This window comes from Ascaphus truei, chromosome 3 (assembly GCF_040206685.1).
Source record: "Ascaphus truei isolate aAscTru1 chromosome 3, aAscTru1.hap1, whole genome shotgun sequence".
Classification (NCBI taxonomy): domain Eukaryota; kingdom Metazoa; phylum Chordata; class Amphibia; order Anura; family Ascaphidae; genus Ascaphus; species Ascaphus truei.
The window spans coordinates 199,468,373-199,483,858 of NC_134485.1; the positions used below are offsets into that span (position 1 = coordinate 199,468,373).

A 15,486-nucleotide genomic window follows, 5' to 3' on the forward strand; every position below is an offset into this window, starting at 1 on the left:
TCCGGATGCTGAGGGCAATGATATCCTCTAGAGATGAGGGACGAACATGAGCTGCGAGGTCATCCTTGAGAGATTCGGGCAAACCCTGCCAGTATGCCCGCGGCGAGAGCCTCATCGTTCCACTGGGTTTCTGCAGCGATGGTGCGGAACTCCACCGCGTATCTTGCAGCCGGCCTGCGACCCTGGGAAAGATGGAACAAGGAAGAAGCAGCAGTCTCCCTACGTGCTGGTGTGTCAAAGACCAGCTGAAATTCTCGCCGGAACTTGGGGTAATCTTGGGTTAGGTCTGATCGGTGTTCCCAGAGGGGAGAAGCCCAAGCGAGCGCATCGCCAGTGAGCAGAGCATAGACTAGGCCACCTTAGAACGACCTGAGGGAAACCAAGATGGGGACATCTCGAACTGAACGTCACACTGGTTCAAGAATCCCGGCAAGTAAGGGGGTCTCCGGCATACCGGTTAGGAGGTGGAAGACGTGGTTCAAAATTACCCTTAGGTAGTGGGGCAGGTGGGGACGGTGCAGCTGGAGATTCCCGCAGGGAGAGTGTAGAAAGTTTTTGCGCCACAGCGGTAACTTGGTCGCTTAAAAATTGCCAGTGATCCATAGTGACACCTTGGCCCACCTCAGGGGGATCTGCGTTTGTTGGGCTCAGCATATTGTAACGACTGTATGCCCGCAGACCTGACCAGTCCCCAGTACTGAGATGGGTAAGGGTATAACACGCACCCACAGCAGTGAGGGCGTGCCCGGAGTGTGGTAAGATGCGTTGCCGGGCTTGGTGAGAAAAGGGTTAATGATATACTTGCTGAGTCCGGGGTGCCAGAAGTCGGAGGGTTAATGTCCAAGAGCCTAGGGTCAGGGGCAGGAGAAAGCAGCGTAGTGAGGTCCAAAGCAGAGTCCAGGAGTAGACAGGTACACGTAGTCAAGCTGAGCCGAGATCAATCCAAGGGTATCCAAACAGGGGCAGGGACAGGAACAAGAGCTGCAACAGAGAGCAGAGCTAGGCATAGACACTGCACACAGGAGCCACAGAGAAGCTATGCTGAGAGACGACGGAGAGGGCAGACTGGGGTTATAAAGGAAGGAGGGCCAATGGTAGCAAGGGGTGGAGCGGAGGCCTGTCTGGGTGCTCGCAGGGATAGGTCCAGGTGAGCAGGGAGGGAGACAGGGGTGTGATTCCTGGTAATGGCCTGCAGCCGATGGGGGGCGGCGCCAGCAACGCGGGAGGGCTGGTAAGAGGATCGGGTGCGCGCGCTCTCTGTAAGGCTGCCGTGCGCGCGCCCCGGTCGCGTGCGTGGGACAGATAAGAGGCTGAAGGGGTGGAGAACCAGGGCAGAGAGCCACCGTGGGGCCAGAGGTGACGGGGACCCACTGAGAGGCGCGTGTCCCCTGATCCGTTACAGATAGGTACTGTAGATCAGCCACAGACGCTGCAGGCGAGCGCCACAGACGTCCAGGAATCCCAGCACGGCCAGAGACTCAACCTGTGAGTTCTGCAGGTTGCGACTGTGCAGTTGGGGTGTAGTTCTGCGCTGCAGAGAGCACAGCGTCGGCACGGACACCACCGCTGGAGTGAGACAGCGTGAGGGACGAGAGGAGCGGACAGAAGACAGACTCTTCACTACAAACGGGACCTGCTCCTTCCAATGATGCAGCGAAAGCTATTATTGATTGTTTTCACAGTGCATTACACTGGCGACACACTTTATTCGAGCTCGGCTAGTCCCACGAATTCGGGTATACCCGGGTGTATTGAGGTTTGTGACTGTTTTCTGCCCGAGTGCATTGAGGTATTTTCCAGGCAGGGATTGAAGCATTTTATTCCCGCTGGCTGCAATATTGCACAGTATATATATATATATACTGCATTACAATTCATGAATTTATGCCATCTGGTAGACACGCGAAACATTGCAGCCTATTAAATCCTAATCATTATTTAACAGATCAGCCGCCCGTCAGCCAGGCATGAACCCAGGCTGGGAAGGCAAACGCAACGGGGCTTGTCAGAGGTGAGGAGCGGCGCATTCCAGGTATCTGCCAGGTACATACTGGGTATTTGCTCGAATAAAGTGTGTCGGTGCAGTACATATAGCGACCGGTAATTAGTTTACCAAGACATTTAAAATGTTTACTCTTTGATGTGATAGATCACATAAAAACAGGCAGTGTCTACTTTTACGGTTTTATGTGAGTCCAAACATGGAAAAAATAAAAACCGGGACATTTGAACGGTTTTAAGAACATTGTCAGGACACCAGGACGTTTAATGAAAATCTGAGACTAGCCCAAATAAAGCTGGACGTATAGTCACCCTATGAGTTTCTGTATGTGTCCAAGTAAAAGAGATTCATAAAAAATGCTAAAAAATGTAATGCTACAATCCGTGATTTCAGGGGAGCTTTCAAAAATAGGTAAATAAAGGGGGCTGTTCTGCGCTGCAGGGAGCAGAGCATCGGCACTAACACTGCAGCAGTGAGACAGAGTGGGCGACGAGAGGAGCGGACAGGAGACAGACAGGGTCTTTGCTACAAACGAGACCTGCTCCTTCCAATGATACAGCGAAAACTCGATCAGGAGAAACAGCCGGTCCTGTATCAGCCTCTCCACGGGTCATGTCCTTATTGCTGCAGTATAGGCCAAGATACAGGCTCTGCAGTTCTGTACAGGGAAGCTGACTGATGCTCGCCAGGGTAACTCTGTAGCAGACCCTCAGAACCAGCACTCTCAGTTTGGGGGTCTCGCAGTAGTCTCACACTCACAGCGTTGCTCACAAATGAATAGGACGAGGTGGCCATACACAGCTCCCTGAGCTCTGGAGAGCAGCGCCTACCCGACTTGGGGGACTACACTAGGTTCAGCAGGCAAAGCACCTCCAGATTGGGACAGCCTCTCGGTAGAGCCTCCATATAGATCAGCAGTTGATTTTCACCCTGCTTTATCTCCGTGCTGAGCTCTAGGAGTCTCCGCTCTGGACAGGAACCACTTGCTAGGCTGCTGGTGGCAGTCAGATGGGTACTGTAGGTCAGCCACAGACGCTGCAGGCGAGCGCCACAGACATCCAGGAATCCCAGCACGGCCGGAGACTCAACCTGTGAGTTCTGCAGGTTGAGACTGTGCAGTTGGGGGCAGTTCTGCGCTGCAGAGAGCAGAGCATCGCAGTGGTCATGGTGAGGGGAATAGATTGCCAAATAATGAAGGCTGGTTGGAGCGGTCGGCCGTCGATGGCCTCCAGGCCGATGGGCGACTTCTTCTTGACTAACGGGATTTGATTATTGCAAGCATAGTCGTGATCCAAAAAGTTGCCACCAGACCCGGAGTCGATGAAGGCTTCAACCTCTACCTTGACATTAGGAAACACAAGAGTTATGGGGAGAAGGATTCTCTTCGGTAGCTCTTTGGGGGAAGAGGGGCAAGGAGAAATGGTACCCAGTAGAAGCCCCTCTACCTTTACTGGGCGTTCTCGTTTCCCGGTTTCACGCGACAGTGACGTAGTTGGTGTTCCGGGGAGCCGCAGTAGTAGCAGAGACCCTCATCTCGGCGGTGTGTTTTCTCAGCGGCCCGAAGCTGTTGGCTATCGATTTGCATCGGTTCGGGAGTGTCCAACGCAGGAGGAGCCAAAGGATGAGACCTAGGAGAAACAGGCAAGGGAGACAGTAAACGAGGGCGCTGGCGCTCGTGGCGTTGCTCTTGAATGCGCTGGTCCATCCGGATGCTGAGGGCAATGATATCCTCTAGAGATGAGGGACGAACATGAGCTGCGAGGTCATCCTTGAGAGATTCGGACAAACCCTGCCAGTATGCCCGCGGCGAGAGCCTCATCGTTCCACTGGGTTTCTGCAGCGATGGTGCGGAACTCCCCCGCGTATCTTGCAGCCGGCCTGCGACCCTGGGAAAGATGGAACAAGGAAGAAGCAGCAGTCTCCCTACGTGCTGGTGTGTCAAAGACCAGCTGAAATTCTCGTCGGAACTTGGGGTAATCTTGGGTTAGGTCTGATCGGTGTTCCCAGAGGGGAGAAGCCCAAGCGAGCGCATCGCCAGTGAGCAGAGCATAGACTAGGCCACCTTAGAACGATCTGAGGGAAACCAAGATGGGGACATCTCGAACTGGACGTCACACTGGTTCAAGAATCCCCGGCAAGTAAGGGGGTCTCCGGCATACCGGTTAGGAGGTGGAAGACGTGGTTCAAAATTACCCTTAGGTAGTGGGGCAGGTGGGGACGGTGCAGCTGGAGATTCCCGCAGGGAGAGTGTAGAAAGTTTTTGTGCCACAGCGGTAACTTGGTCGCTTAAAAATTGCCAGTGATCCATAGTGACACCTTGGCCCACCTCAGGGGGATCTGCGTTTGTTGGGCTCAGCATATTGTAACGACTGTATGCCCGCAGACCTGACCAGTCCCCAATACTGAGATGGGTAAGGGTATAACACGCACCCACAGCAGTGAGGGCGTGCCCGGAGTGTGGTAAGATGCGTTGCCGGGCCTGGTGAGAAAAGGGTTAATGATATACTTGCTGAGTCCGGGGTGCCAGAAGTCGGAGGGTTAATGTCCAAGAGCCTAGGGTCAGGGGCAGGAGAAAGCAGCGTAGTGAGGTCCAAAGCAGAGTCCAGGAGTAGAGAGGTACACGTAATCAAGCTGAGCCGAGATCAATCCAAGGGTATCCAAACAGGGGCAGGGACAGGAACAAGAGCTGCAACAGAGAGCAGAGCTAGGCATAGACACTGCACACAGGAGCCACAGAGAAGCTATGCTGAGAGACGACGGAGAGGGCAGACTGGGGTTATAAAGGAAGGAGGGCCAATGGTAGCAAGGGGTGGAGCGGAGGCCTGTCTGGGTGCTCGCAGGGATAGGTCCAGGTGAGCAGGGAGGAAGACAGGGGTGTGATTCCTGGTAATGGCCTGCAGCCGATGGGGGGCGGCTCCAGCGACGCGGGAGGGCTGGTAAGAGGATCGGGTGCACGCGCTCTCTGTAAGGCTGCCGTGCGCGTGCCCCGGTCGCGTGCGTGCCCCGGTCGCGTGCGTGCCCCGGTCGCGTGCGTGCGGATGCGGAGTGCGCCGCGGAGGAACGGCTCGGTGTGGGACAGATAAGAGGCTGAGGGGGTGGAGAACCAGGGCAGAGAGCCACCGTGGGGCCAGAGGTGACGGGGACCCACTGAGAGGCGCGTGTCCCCTGATCCGTTACAGATAGGTACTGTAGATCAGCCACAGACGCTGCAGGCGAGCGCCACAGACGTCCAGGAATCCCAGCACGGCCAGAGACTCAACCTGTGAGTTCTGCAGGTTGCGACTGTGCAGTTGGGGTGTAGTTCTGCGCTGCAGAGAGCACAGCGTCGGCACGGACACCACCGCTGGAGTGAGACAGCGTGAGGGACGAGAGGAGCGGACAGAAGACAGACTCTTCACTACAAACGGGACCTGCTCCTTCCAATGATGCAGCGAAAGCTATTATTGATTGTTTTCACAGTGCATTACATATAGCGACCGGTAATTCGTTTACCAAGACATTTAAAATGTTTACTCTTTGATGTGATAGATCACATAAAAACAGGCAGTGTCTACTTTTATGGTTTTATGTGAGTCCAAACATGGAAAAAATAAAAACCGGGACATTTGAACGGTTTTAAGAACATTGTCAGGACACCAGGACGTTTAATGAAAATCTGAGACTAGCCCAAATAAAGCTGGACGTATAGTCACCCTATGAGTTTCTGTATGTGTCCAAGTAAAAGAGATTCATAAAAAATGCTAAAAAATGTAATGCTACAATCCGTGATTTCAGGGGAGCTTTCAAAAATAGGTAAATAAAGGGGGCTGTTCTGCGCTGCAGGGAGCAGAGCGTCGGCACTAACACTGCAGCAGTGAGACAGCGTGAGGGACGAGAGGAGCGGACAGGAGACAGACAGGGTCTTCACTACAAACGAGACCTGCTCCTTACAATGATGCAGCGAAAACTCGATCAGGAGAAACAGCCGGTCCTGTATCAGCCTCTCCACGGTCTGACGCATCAGAGATCCAGGGTCAGAGATGAGTGCCGTGATGTCAGTTTCGGGGGTCTCTCCCTTTCTCCGCAGCCTCTTGCTGGGGTGTTCTATGTGTCTTTGTTCCCCCCTTCGTCTGAGATGAGAACAGCATGTCCTTGTCAGTGTGCTGGATGTAGTACGAGGGCCGTGGCCAACGTCTCGTGGGGCCACTACCAGCGCCGCCACGTATCCTCCTGCCCGCCTGGAGGGCTCTGTTAACCTTTGATGCCATGACATTGGGCTGCTGCTGCTCGTGCTCAGAGTTTTTAATGCAGACTATTTTTAAACCATCCTATTGGATGGATTATTTCTTCCTCCTTCACTGTCATTGGTTAATCCAACAGGGATGTTTTATTATAGCTTTGTTTGTTTTTCCCATGTATAACTTCTTGTAACTTTTTTGGTCCCTTTAAAATGGGCAATATTGCTGGGGACAATCTTCCTGCAGCATGGTCCAGAAGAGGATGTTCGCCCCAAGATGAATTCGTTCAGGACGTCATAACATCCAATGTTGATCAGTAAATTAGGGTGACCAGATTTTGAAAAGATGAAACCGAGACACATGAAAAAATTATTTATAGAACAAGTGACATCACTTAAAACGAACTATTCTAATGGTATTTGCCTAATAACGCCCTCCTTTATGCTGTATTTTTGATTGTACTCACAGTGCATTACTTTATTACATATAGCGACCGGTAATTAGTTTACCAATATATTTAAGATGTTTACTCTTTGATGTGATAGATCACATAAAAACAGGCAGTGTCTACTTTTATGGTTTTAAGTGAGTGCAAACAGGGAAAACATAAAAACTGGGACATTTGAATGATTTTGAGAATATTGTGGGGACACCGGGACGTTTAATGATACTCTGAGACTGTCCTGGCTAAAGCGGGACTTATCGTCACCCTATCAGTAAGTGTATGTGTCCAAATCAAAGATCTTCATAAAAAATGATAAAACAATGTAATTGTCCAGTCTTGTGGAACAGTGGCGTGGATCCCAGTGGCTGGAAAGGGCAGGACAGGCAGAGCCTTGATGTCGAAGTCGGGGTCACAGGCATAAGTCCAGGGCAGGCAGCGAGAGGGGTAGGCGGTAGGCAAGCAGGGGTCTGGTAACGATATCAGAAACAACAACGTGCAGCAAGGCAGTGGTCTAGTCTATCCAGGAAGCACCAGTATAAATAAACAAGCAAGGAGGCACAGCCAGCATGTGCTGAGGAGGAGATAATCAGACGGGGAGGAGGCTCTGCATGTGCAGGGGATAACAATCAGACAGGGGGAGGAGGCTCTGCGTGTGCTGGGGATAAGATAACCTGGCACGGGGAAGAGGCTCTATGTGTGCTGGGGATGAGAGAATCTGACACGGTGATGAAGCTCTGCGTGTCCTGGGGATAACATAATTAGACATGGGGAGTAGGTTCTGCGTGTGCTTTCGATGAGAGAATCAGACGGGGGATGAGCCCCCCCAAACTCCTGAACTCCAGCTAAGCAGTTCAGGGACATTGCTCTGATCCTGCCTCTCCCCCTCCCCCAAACCTTCTGCCCCTAGCTCAGACTATCACGGACGTGGCTCTGCTCCCCCCACCCCTGAACCTTCGGTCAGCCCCCTGCTCAGTACATCATGGTATTGGCTCTGCTCCCCCTTTCCCTGAACCTTCGGTCAGCCCCCACATGCACCGGCAGATGTCATCACCGCCCCGGTACACGTGTTTCATCCCTCGTGGGAGGTAACAGCAAGAGGACAAGTCCAGGTGAGTGAGAGTGTGGCAGCTTGAGAGCAGCTTCCTGACGGCACAGGAGGTGACCTTTGTCCCCACGAGGATTAGCGAGTGCAGCGTGTCGTTGGCTCCGCCCCTGGCAAGGATGCGACATGCCTCCATCAGTTCCTCCTCGCTGTATCTGCGCCGTCATGCCCAACTCTCTGGCTGTGGCTCTACCGGCGGGCTAAGAGGGCACACCCGGAGGGGGGTGGGGTCATGTCCTTAGTGCTGCAGTATAGGCCAAGATACAGGCTCTGCAGGTCTGTACAGGGAAGCTGACTGATGCTCGCCAGGGTAACTCTGTAGCAGACCCTCAGAACCAGCACTCTGTTTGGGGGAGTCTCGCAGTAGTCTCACACTCACAGCGTTGCTCACAAATGAATAGGACGAGGTGGCCATACACAGCTCCCTGAGCTCCGGAGAGCAGCGCCTACCCGACTTGGGGGACCACACTAGGTTCAGCAGGCGAAGCACCTCCAGTTTGGGACAGCCTCTCGGTAGAGCCTCCATATAGATCTGTAGTTGATTTTCAACCTGCTTTATCTCCGTGCTGAGCTCTAGGAGTCTCCGGTCTGGACAGGAACAACTTGCTAGGCTGCTGGTGGCAGTCAGATGGGTACTGTAGGTCAGCCACAGACGCTGCAGGCGAGCGCCACAGACATCCTGGAATCCCAGCACGGCCGGAGACTCAACCTGTGAGTTCTGCAGGTTGAGACTGTGCAGTTGGGGGCAGTTCTGCGCTGCAGAGAGCAGAGCGTCACAGTGGTCATGGTGAGGGGAATAGATTGCCAAATAATGAAGACTGGTTGGAGCGGTCGGCCGTCGATGGCCTCCAGGCCGATGGGAGACTTCTTCTTGACTAATGGGATTTGATTATTGCAAGCATAGTCGTGATCCAAAAAGTTGCCACCAGACCCGGAGTCGATTAAGGCTTCAACCTCTACCTTGACATTAGGAAACACAAGAGTTATGGGGAGAAGGATTCTCTTCGGTAGCTCTTGGGGGAAGAGGGGCAAGGAGAAATGGTACCCAGTAGAAGCCCCTCTACCTTTACTGGGCGTTCTCGTTTCCCGGTTTCACGCGACAGTGACGTAGTTGGTGTTCCGGGGAGCCGCAGTAGTAGCAGAGACCCTCATCTCGGCGGTGTGTTCTCTCAGCGGCCCGAAGCTGTTGGCTACCGATTTGCATCGGTTCGCGGGTGTTCAACGCAGGAGGAGCCAAAGGATCAGACCTAGGAGAAACAGGCAAGGGAGACAGTAAACGAGGGTGCTGGCGCTCGTGGCGTTGCTCTTGAATGCGCTGGTCCATCCGGATGCTGAGGGCAATGATATCCTCTAGAGATGAGGGACGAACATGAGCTGCGAGGTCATCCTTGAGAGATTCGGACAAACCCTGCCAGTATGCCCGCGGCGAGAGCCTCATCGTTCCACTGGGTTTCTGCAGCGATGGTGCGGAACTCCACCGCGTATCTTGCAGCCGGCCTACAACCCTGGGAAAGATGGAACAAGGAAGAAGCAGCAGTCTCCCTACGTGCTGGTGTGTCAAAGACCAGCTGAAATTCTCGCCGGAACTTGGGGTAATCTTGGGTTAGGTCTGATCGGTGTTCCCAGAGGGGAGAAGCCCAAGCGAGCGCATCGCCAGTGAGCAGAGCATAGACTAGGCCACCTTAGAACGACCTGAGGGAAACCAAGATGGGGACATCTCGAACTGGACGTCACACTGGTTCAAGAATCCCCGGCAAGTAAGGGGGTCTCCGGCATACCGGTTAGGAGGTGGAAGACGTGGTTCAAAATTACCCTTAGGTAGTGGGGCAGGTGGGGACGGTGCAGCTGGAGATTCCCGCAGGGAGAGTGTAGAAAGTTTTTGCGCCACAGCGGTAACTTGGTCGCTTAAAAATTGCCAGTGATCCATAGTGACACCTTGGCCCACCTCAGGGGGATCTGCGTTTGTTGGGCTCAGCATATTGTAACGACTGTATGCCCGCAGACCTGACCAGTCCCCAGTACTGAGATGGGTAAGGGTATAACACGCACCCACAGCAGTGAGGGCGTGCCCGGAGTGTGGTAAGATGCGTTGCCGGGCTTGGTGAGAAAAGGGTTAATGATATACTTGCTGAGTCCGGGGTGCCAGAAGTCGGAGGGTTAATGTCCAAGAGCCTAGGGTCAGGGGCAGGAGAAAGCAGCGTAGTGAGGTCCAAAGCAGAGTCCAGGAGTAGAGAGGTACACGTAGTCAAGCTGAGCCGAGATCAATCCATGGGTATCCAAACAGGGGCAGGGACAGGAACAAGAGCTGCAACAGAGAGCAGAGCTAGGCATAGACACTGCACACAGGAGCCACAGAGAAGCTATGCTGAGAGACGACGGAGAGGGCAGACTGGGGTTATAAAGGAAGGAGGGCCAATGGTAGCAAGGGGTGGAGCGGAGGCCTGTCTGGGTGCTCGCAGGGATAGGTCCAGGTGAGCAGGGAGGGAGACAGGGGTGTGATTCCTGGTAATGGCCTGCAGCCGATGGGGGGCGGCGCCAGCAACGCGGGAGGGCTGGTAAGAGGACCGGGTGCGCGCGCTCTCTGTAAGGTTGCCGTGCGCGCGCCCCGGTCGCGTGCGTGGGACAGATAAGAGGCTGAAGGGGCGGAGAACCAGGGCAGAGAGCCACCGTGGGGCCAGAGGTGACGGGGACCCACTGAGAGGCGCGTGTCCCCTGATCCGTTACAGATAGGTACTTTAGATCAGCCACAGACGCTGCAGGCGAGCGCCACAGACGTCCTGGAATCCCAGCACGGCCAGAGACTCAACCTGTGAGTTCTGCAGGTTGCGACTGTGCAGTTGGGGTGTAGTTCTGCGCTGCAGAGAGCAGAGCGTCGGCACGGACACCGCTGCAGTGAGACAGCGTGAGGGATGGGAGGAGCGGACAGAAGACAGACTCTTCACTACAAACGGGACCTGCTCCTTCCAATGATGCAGCGAAAGCTATTATTGATTGTTTTCACAGTGCATTACATATAGCGACCGGTAATTAGTTTACCAAGACATTTAAAATGTTTACTCTTTGATGTGATAGATCACATAAAAACAGGCAGTGTCTACTTTTACGGTTTTATGTGAGTCCAAACATGGAAAAAATAAAAACCGGGACATTTGAACGGTTTTAAGAACATTGTCAGGACACCAGGACGTTTAATGAAAATCTGAGACTAGCCCAAATAAAGCTGGACGTATAGTCACCCTATGAGTTTCTGTATGTGTCCAAGTAAAAGAGATTCATAAAAAATGCTAAAAAATGTAATGCTACCATCCGTGATTTCAGGGGAGCTTTCAAAAATAGGTAAATAAAGGGGGCTGTTCTGCGCTGCAGGGAGCAGAGCGTCGGCACTAACACTGCAGCAGTGAGACAGCGTGAGGGACGAGAGGAGCGTACAGGAGACAGACAGGGTCTTCGCTACAAACGAGACCTGCTCCTTCCAATGATGCAGCGAAAACTCGATCAGGAGAAACAGCCGGTCCTGTATCAGCCTCTCCACGGTCTGACGGATCAGAGATCCAGGGTCAGAGATGAGTGCCGTGATGTCAGTTTCGGGGGTCTCTCCCTTTCTCCGCAGCCTCTTGCTGGGGTGTTCTATGTGTCTTTGTTCCCCCCTTCGTCTGAGATGAGAACAGCATGTCCTTGTCAGTGTGCTGGATGTAGTACGAGGGCCGTGGCCAACGTCTCGTGGGGCCACTACCAGCGCCGCCACGTATCCTCCTGCCCGCCTGGAGGGCTCTGTTAACCTTTGATGCCATGACATTGGGCTGCTGCTGCTCGTGCTCAGAGTTTTTAATGCAGACTATTTTTAAACCATCCTATTGGATGGATTATTTCTTCCTCCTTCACTGTCATTGGTTAATCCAACAGGGATGTTTTATTATAGCTTTGTTTGTTTTTCCCATGTATAACTTCTTGTAACTTTTTTGGTCCCTTTAAAATGGGCAATATTGCTGGGGACAATCTTCCTGCAGCATGGTCCAGAAGAGGATGTTCACCCCAAGATGAATTCGTTCAGTACGTCATAACATCCAATGTTGATCAGTAAATTAGGGTGACCAGATTTTGAAAAGATGAAACCGAGACACATGAAAAAATTATTTATAGAACAAGTGACATCACTTAAAACGAACTATTCTAATGGTATTTGTCTAATAACGCCCTCCTTTATGCTGTATTTTTGATTGTACTCACAGTGCATTACTTTATTACATATAGCGACCGGTAATTAGTTTACCAATATATTTAAGATGTTTACTCTTTGATGCGATAGATCACATAAAAACAGGCAGTGTCTACTTTTATGGTTTTAAGTGAGTGCAAACAGGGAAAACATAAAAACTGGGACATTTGAATGATTTTGAGAATATTGTGGGGACACCGGGACGTTTAATGATACTCTGAGACTGTCCTGGCTAAAGCGGGACGTATCGTCACCCTATCAGTAAGTGTATGTGTCCAAATCAAAGAGCTTCATAAAAAATGATAAAACAATGTAATTGTCCAGTCTTGTGGAACTGTGGCGTGGATCCCAGGGGCTGGAAAGGGCAGGACAGGCAGAGCCTTGATGTCGAAGTCGGGGTCACAGGCATAAGTCCAGGGCAGGCAGCGAGAGGGGTAGGCGGTAGGCAAGCAGGGGTCTGGTAACGATATCAGGAACAACAACGTGCAGCAAGGCAGTGATTTTATTTGTTGAAAAAAACATGCAACATGTACAATACAGAAACAGTCAAAACATTACATATTTACATCGGCAGGGGAATAAAAATACAAATAAAACAATAGAACACAAATTCAGTGCAATTATTTCAAATATTTACATTTCTCCACAGTTTTTCCTACTGTTTCTGTTCTATTCTGCTTTCTTCCCTCTGTTTCTGCCCTCTAATCTGAGCAACCATCCCTTGCAATGTTTCCTCCTCAGAAAGTACTTTATTATTTACGGACCCCTAACCTATCCTGAATACATGTTACACAATTGAAATCTCCAGCTAATAGCACTGTTTTACTTGTAAATAAATACGCTTTATTTGTTCAAATAAGAGTTTCCTCAAACTTAGTTTTTGGGGTCCATAAACATTAATTAACCTATATTGCACTTTGTCAATAACAATATCAATTAATAGACACCGACCTGGTGACATTTCAACTAATTTTATGCATTGAAAATGTGCAATCTTAAATAAAAACCCAACACCATCATAAGAATCAGGCCCAATAGACCAAAAGGAAGCCCCCTCTTTCCAATCTCTTTTAGAATTAAAGATGCCAGATGCTGAAATCAATCTAGTTTCCTGTAAAAAATAAATATCATAATCCCATTTTTTCAATTCCCCAAAAGTAATACCTCGGGTGGTAGCGGTTCTAACACTGTTAACATTCACAGTGCAAAACCTTATAGGCTGTGCGGGGTCAGTGGGCGGACACATCTTTTTTTTTTAACTGTATCTGCTATTCCCTCCTCCTCCCCCTCACTTTTGAGGGCTTCTATTCCACCTTCCTCCATTGCATCCATAGTATCCCCCCAAGACAATGCATCATAGGTATTTGAGGTGTGTATCCCTGATGACTGTAACTCCCCATTGTTACCTCTGTCTTTGGCCTTTTTCTTTGTTTTAGTTACATGCTCCCATCCCTCCCCTTTTGGCTCCTGCTCCCCTCCTGCTGACCCCTGCTCCCCTCCTGCCGCTGCTGGCCCCTGCTCTCCGCCTGCCGCTGCTGGCCCCTTCACCCTGCCTGCCACTGCTGGCCCCTGCTCCCCGCCTGCCGCTGCTGGCCCCTGCTCCCCGCCTGCCGCTGCTGGCCCCTGCTCCCCGCCTGCCGCTGCTGGCCCCTGCTCCTCTCCTGCCGCTGCTGACCCCTGCTCCTCTCCTGCCGCTGCTGGCCCCTGCTCCTCTCCTGCCGCTGCTGGCCCCTGCTCCCCTCCTGCCGCTGCTGGCCCCTGCTCCCCTCCTGCTGCTGGCCCCTGCTCTTCTCCTGCCGCTGCTGGCCCCTGCTCCCCTCCTGCCGGCTCCTGCTCAAAGGATAGCTCCATGGCACCAAACTCATTTGTCTGGGTCTCCTCTTCTAGGGCTGTCTCAGTGTCCTGGGGATCCTTATTATGCACCGCCTCAGGACACTCCCTAAAAGAGTGACCCTGTCCCCCACACAAATTACACAGCACAGTATTAGGACATACAGATCGGTTATGCCCCAGAACCCCACACTGGCTGCACCTGATCTTATCACAGCTCGCATTCAAATGCCTGTTGGACCCACATTTGAAGCAAAGCCTGGGCTGGCCACTGTAAAAACAGACCCCTCTGTCCCCCCCAATGAAGAGGGAATTTGGGAGGTGGTGAGACACACCAAATCTTTCCCACAGCTTAACCTTACACCTCCAACCCCCAGTCCACACCCACGCTCCTTCCCAGATCTCCTCCTCTATTTTCTCCAGATCAGACAGCATAGTACATTGTCTTTTCAACCAATAAAGAATGTCTTGTTTGGCAACGGCCTCGTTGCGAAACATTACAGTCACCAGTTTGGTTGCAGGACAACTTACAGAGATGGCAACAAAGTCTTTCCACAGAAGTGTGAATTTCAAGTCCTCAAATCTGTGCCAGAAAGCTTCTAGCAAATCCCCCCTTTTGAAGCTTATGTCATATTCCCTGTTACCTGGGGTGTGTATGAAAGCAAAAATGTCTGAGGCCTCAAACCCCATAGATTCCTTCAAAAGGGCTTTACCAATGAAGCATTTATCAGGAATATCCCCAAAACCTTTGTATCGCAGTCTCACCACATTTATCCGCTTGGCAGTGGGGCTTGGAAACTGGGGGTAACTGCCGGACCCTGGACCGGCACCTCTCCATGCGGACCCTTCTGCTCTCTCTGGTCTCTCTCCAGCTTCTCCAGGGATACTCCGCTGTGCTGCACCACCCGTGGCTGCTGGTGGCCTCTGTGCTGCACCGTCTGTGGCTGCTGGTGGTCTCTGTGCTGCACCGTCTGTGGCTGCTGGTGGCCTCTGTGCTGCACCGTCTGTGGCTGCTGGTGGCCTCTGTGCTGCACCGTCTGTGGCTGCTGGTGGCCTCTGTGCTGCACCGTCTGTGGCTGCTGGTGGCCTCTGTGCTGCACCGTCTGTGACTGCTGGTGGCCTCTGTGCTGCACCGTCTGTGGCTGCTGGTGGCCTCTGTGCTGCACCGTCTGTGGCTGCACCGTCTGTGGCTGCTGGTGGCCTCTGTGCTGCACCGTCTGTGGCTGCTGGTGGCCTCTGTGCTGCACCGTCTGTGGCTGCACCGTCTGTGGCTGCTGGTGGCCTCTGTGCTGCACCATCTGTGGCTGCTGGTGGCCTCTGTTGTTTTGCACCATCTGTGGCTAGTGGTTCCTCTGTAATGTTTTTTCCTGAGGCTGCACAGGTAACAGCTGCAGCTCCTCTCTGCATTCCTCCCTCCCCCGCACTGTGCACAGGTTGTGCTTTCTTGAGGCTAATTGGTAGCCCTTGTGCAGGTTCAGTGATTTCATGGCACCCCTCTGATGATGCAACTTCTGCAGTGTTTGCAACACTCTGGCTGCCCTCTGGTAGTGCCAGTTCTGCAGTATTTTCTGCACTCTGGCTGCTCTGTGATATGACCACTTCAGCATTGTTTGTATCACCCAGATTGCTTTCTGACAGTGAGGTCTCACTAATCACATAGTCTGTGTGCAGCAA

At 52.3% G+C, this 15,486-nt stretch overlaps 1 protein-coding gene and 1 pseudogene across 2 annotated transcripts in view; one reads left to right on the forward strand and one right to left on the reverse strand.

Moving 5' to 3' along the window:
* LOC142489353 (merlin-like) overlaps nt 1–15,486 on the forward strand; it is a 216,878-nt gene that overhangs the window by 72,866 nt on the left and 128,526 nt on the right. The gene's annotated exons all lie outside the window — the stretch shown is intronic.
* Nucleotides 7,642–14,650, reverse strand: LOC142490575 (F-box/LRR-repeat protein 6-like; annotated as a pseudogene).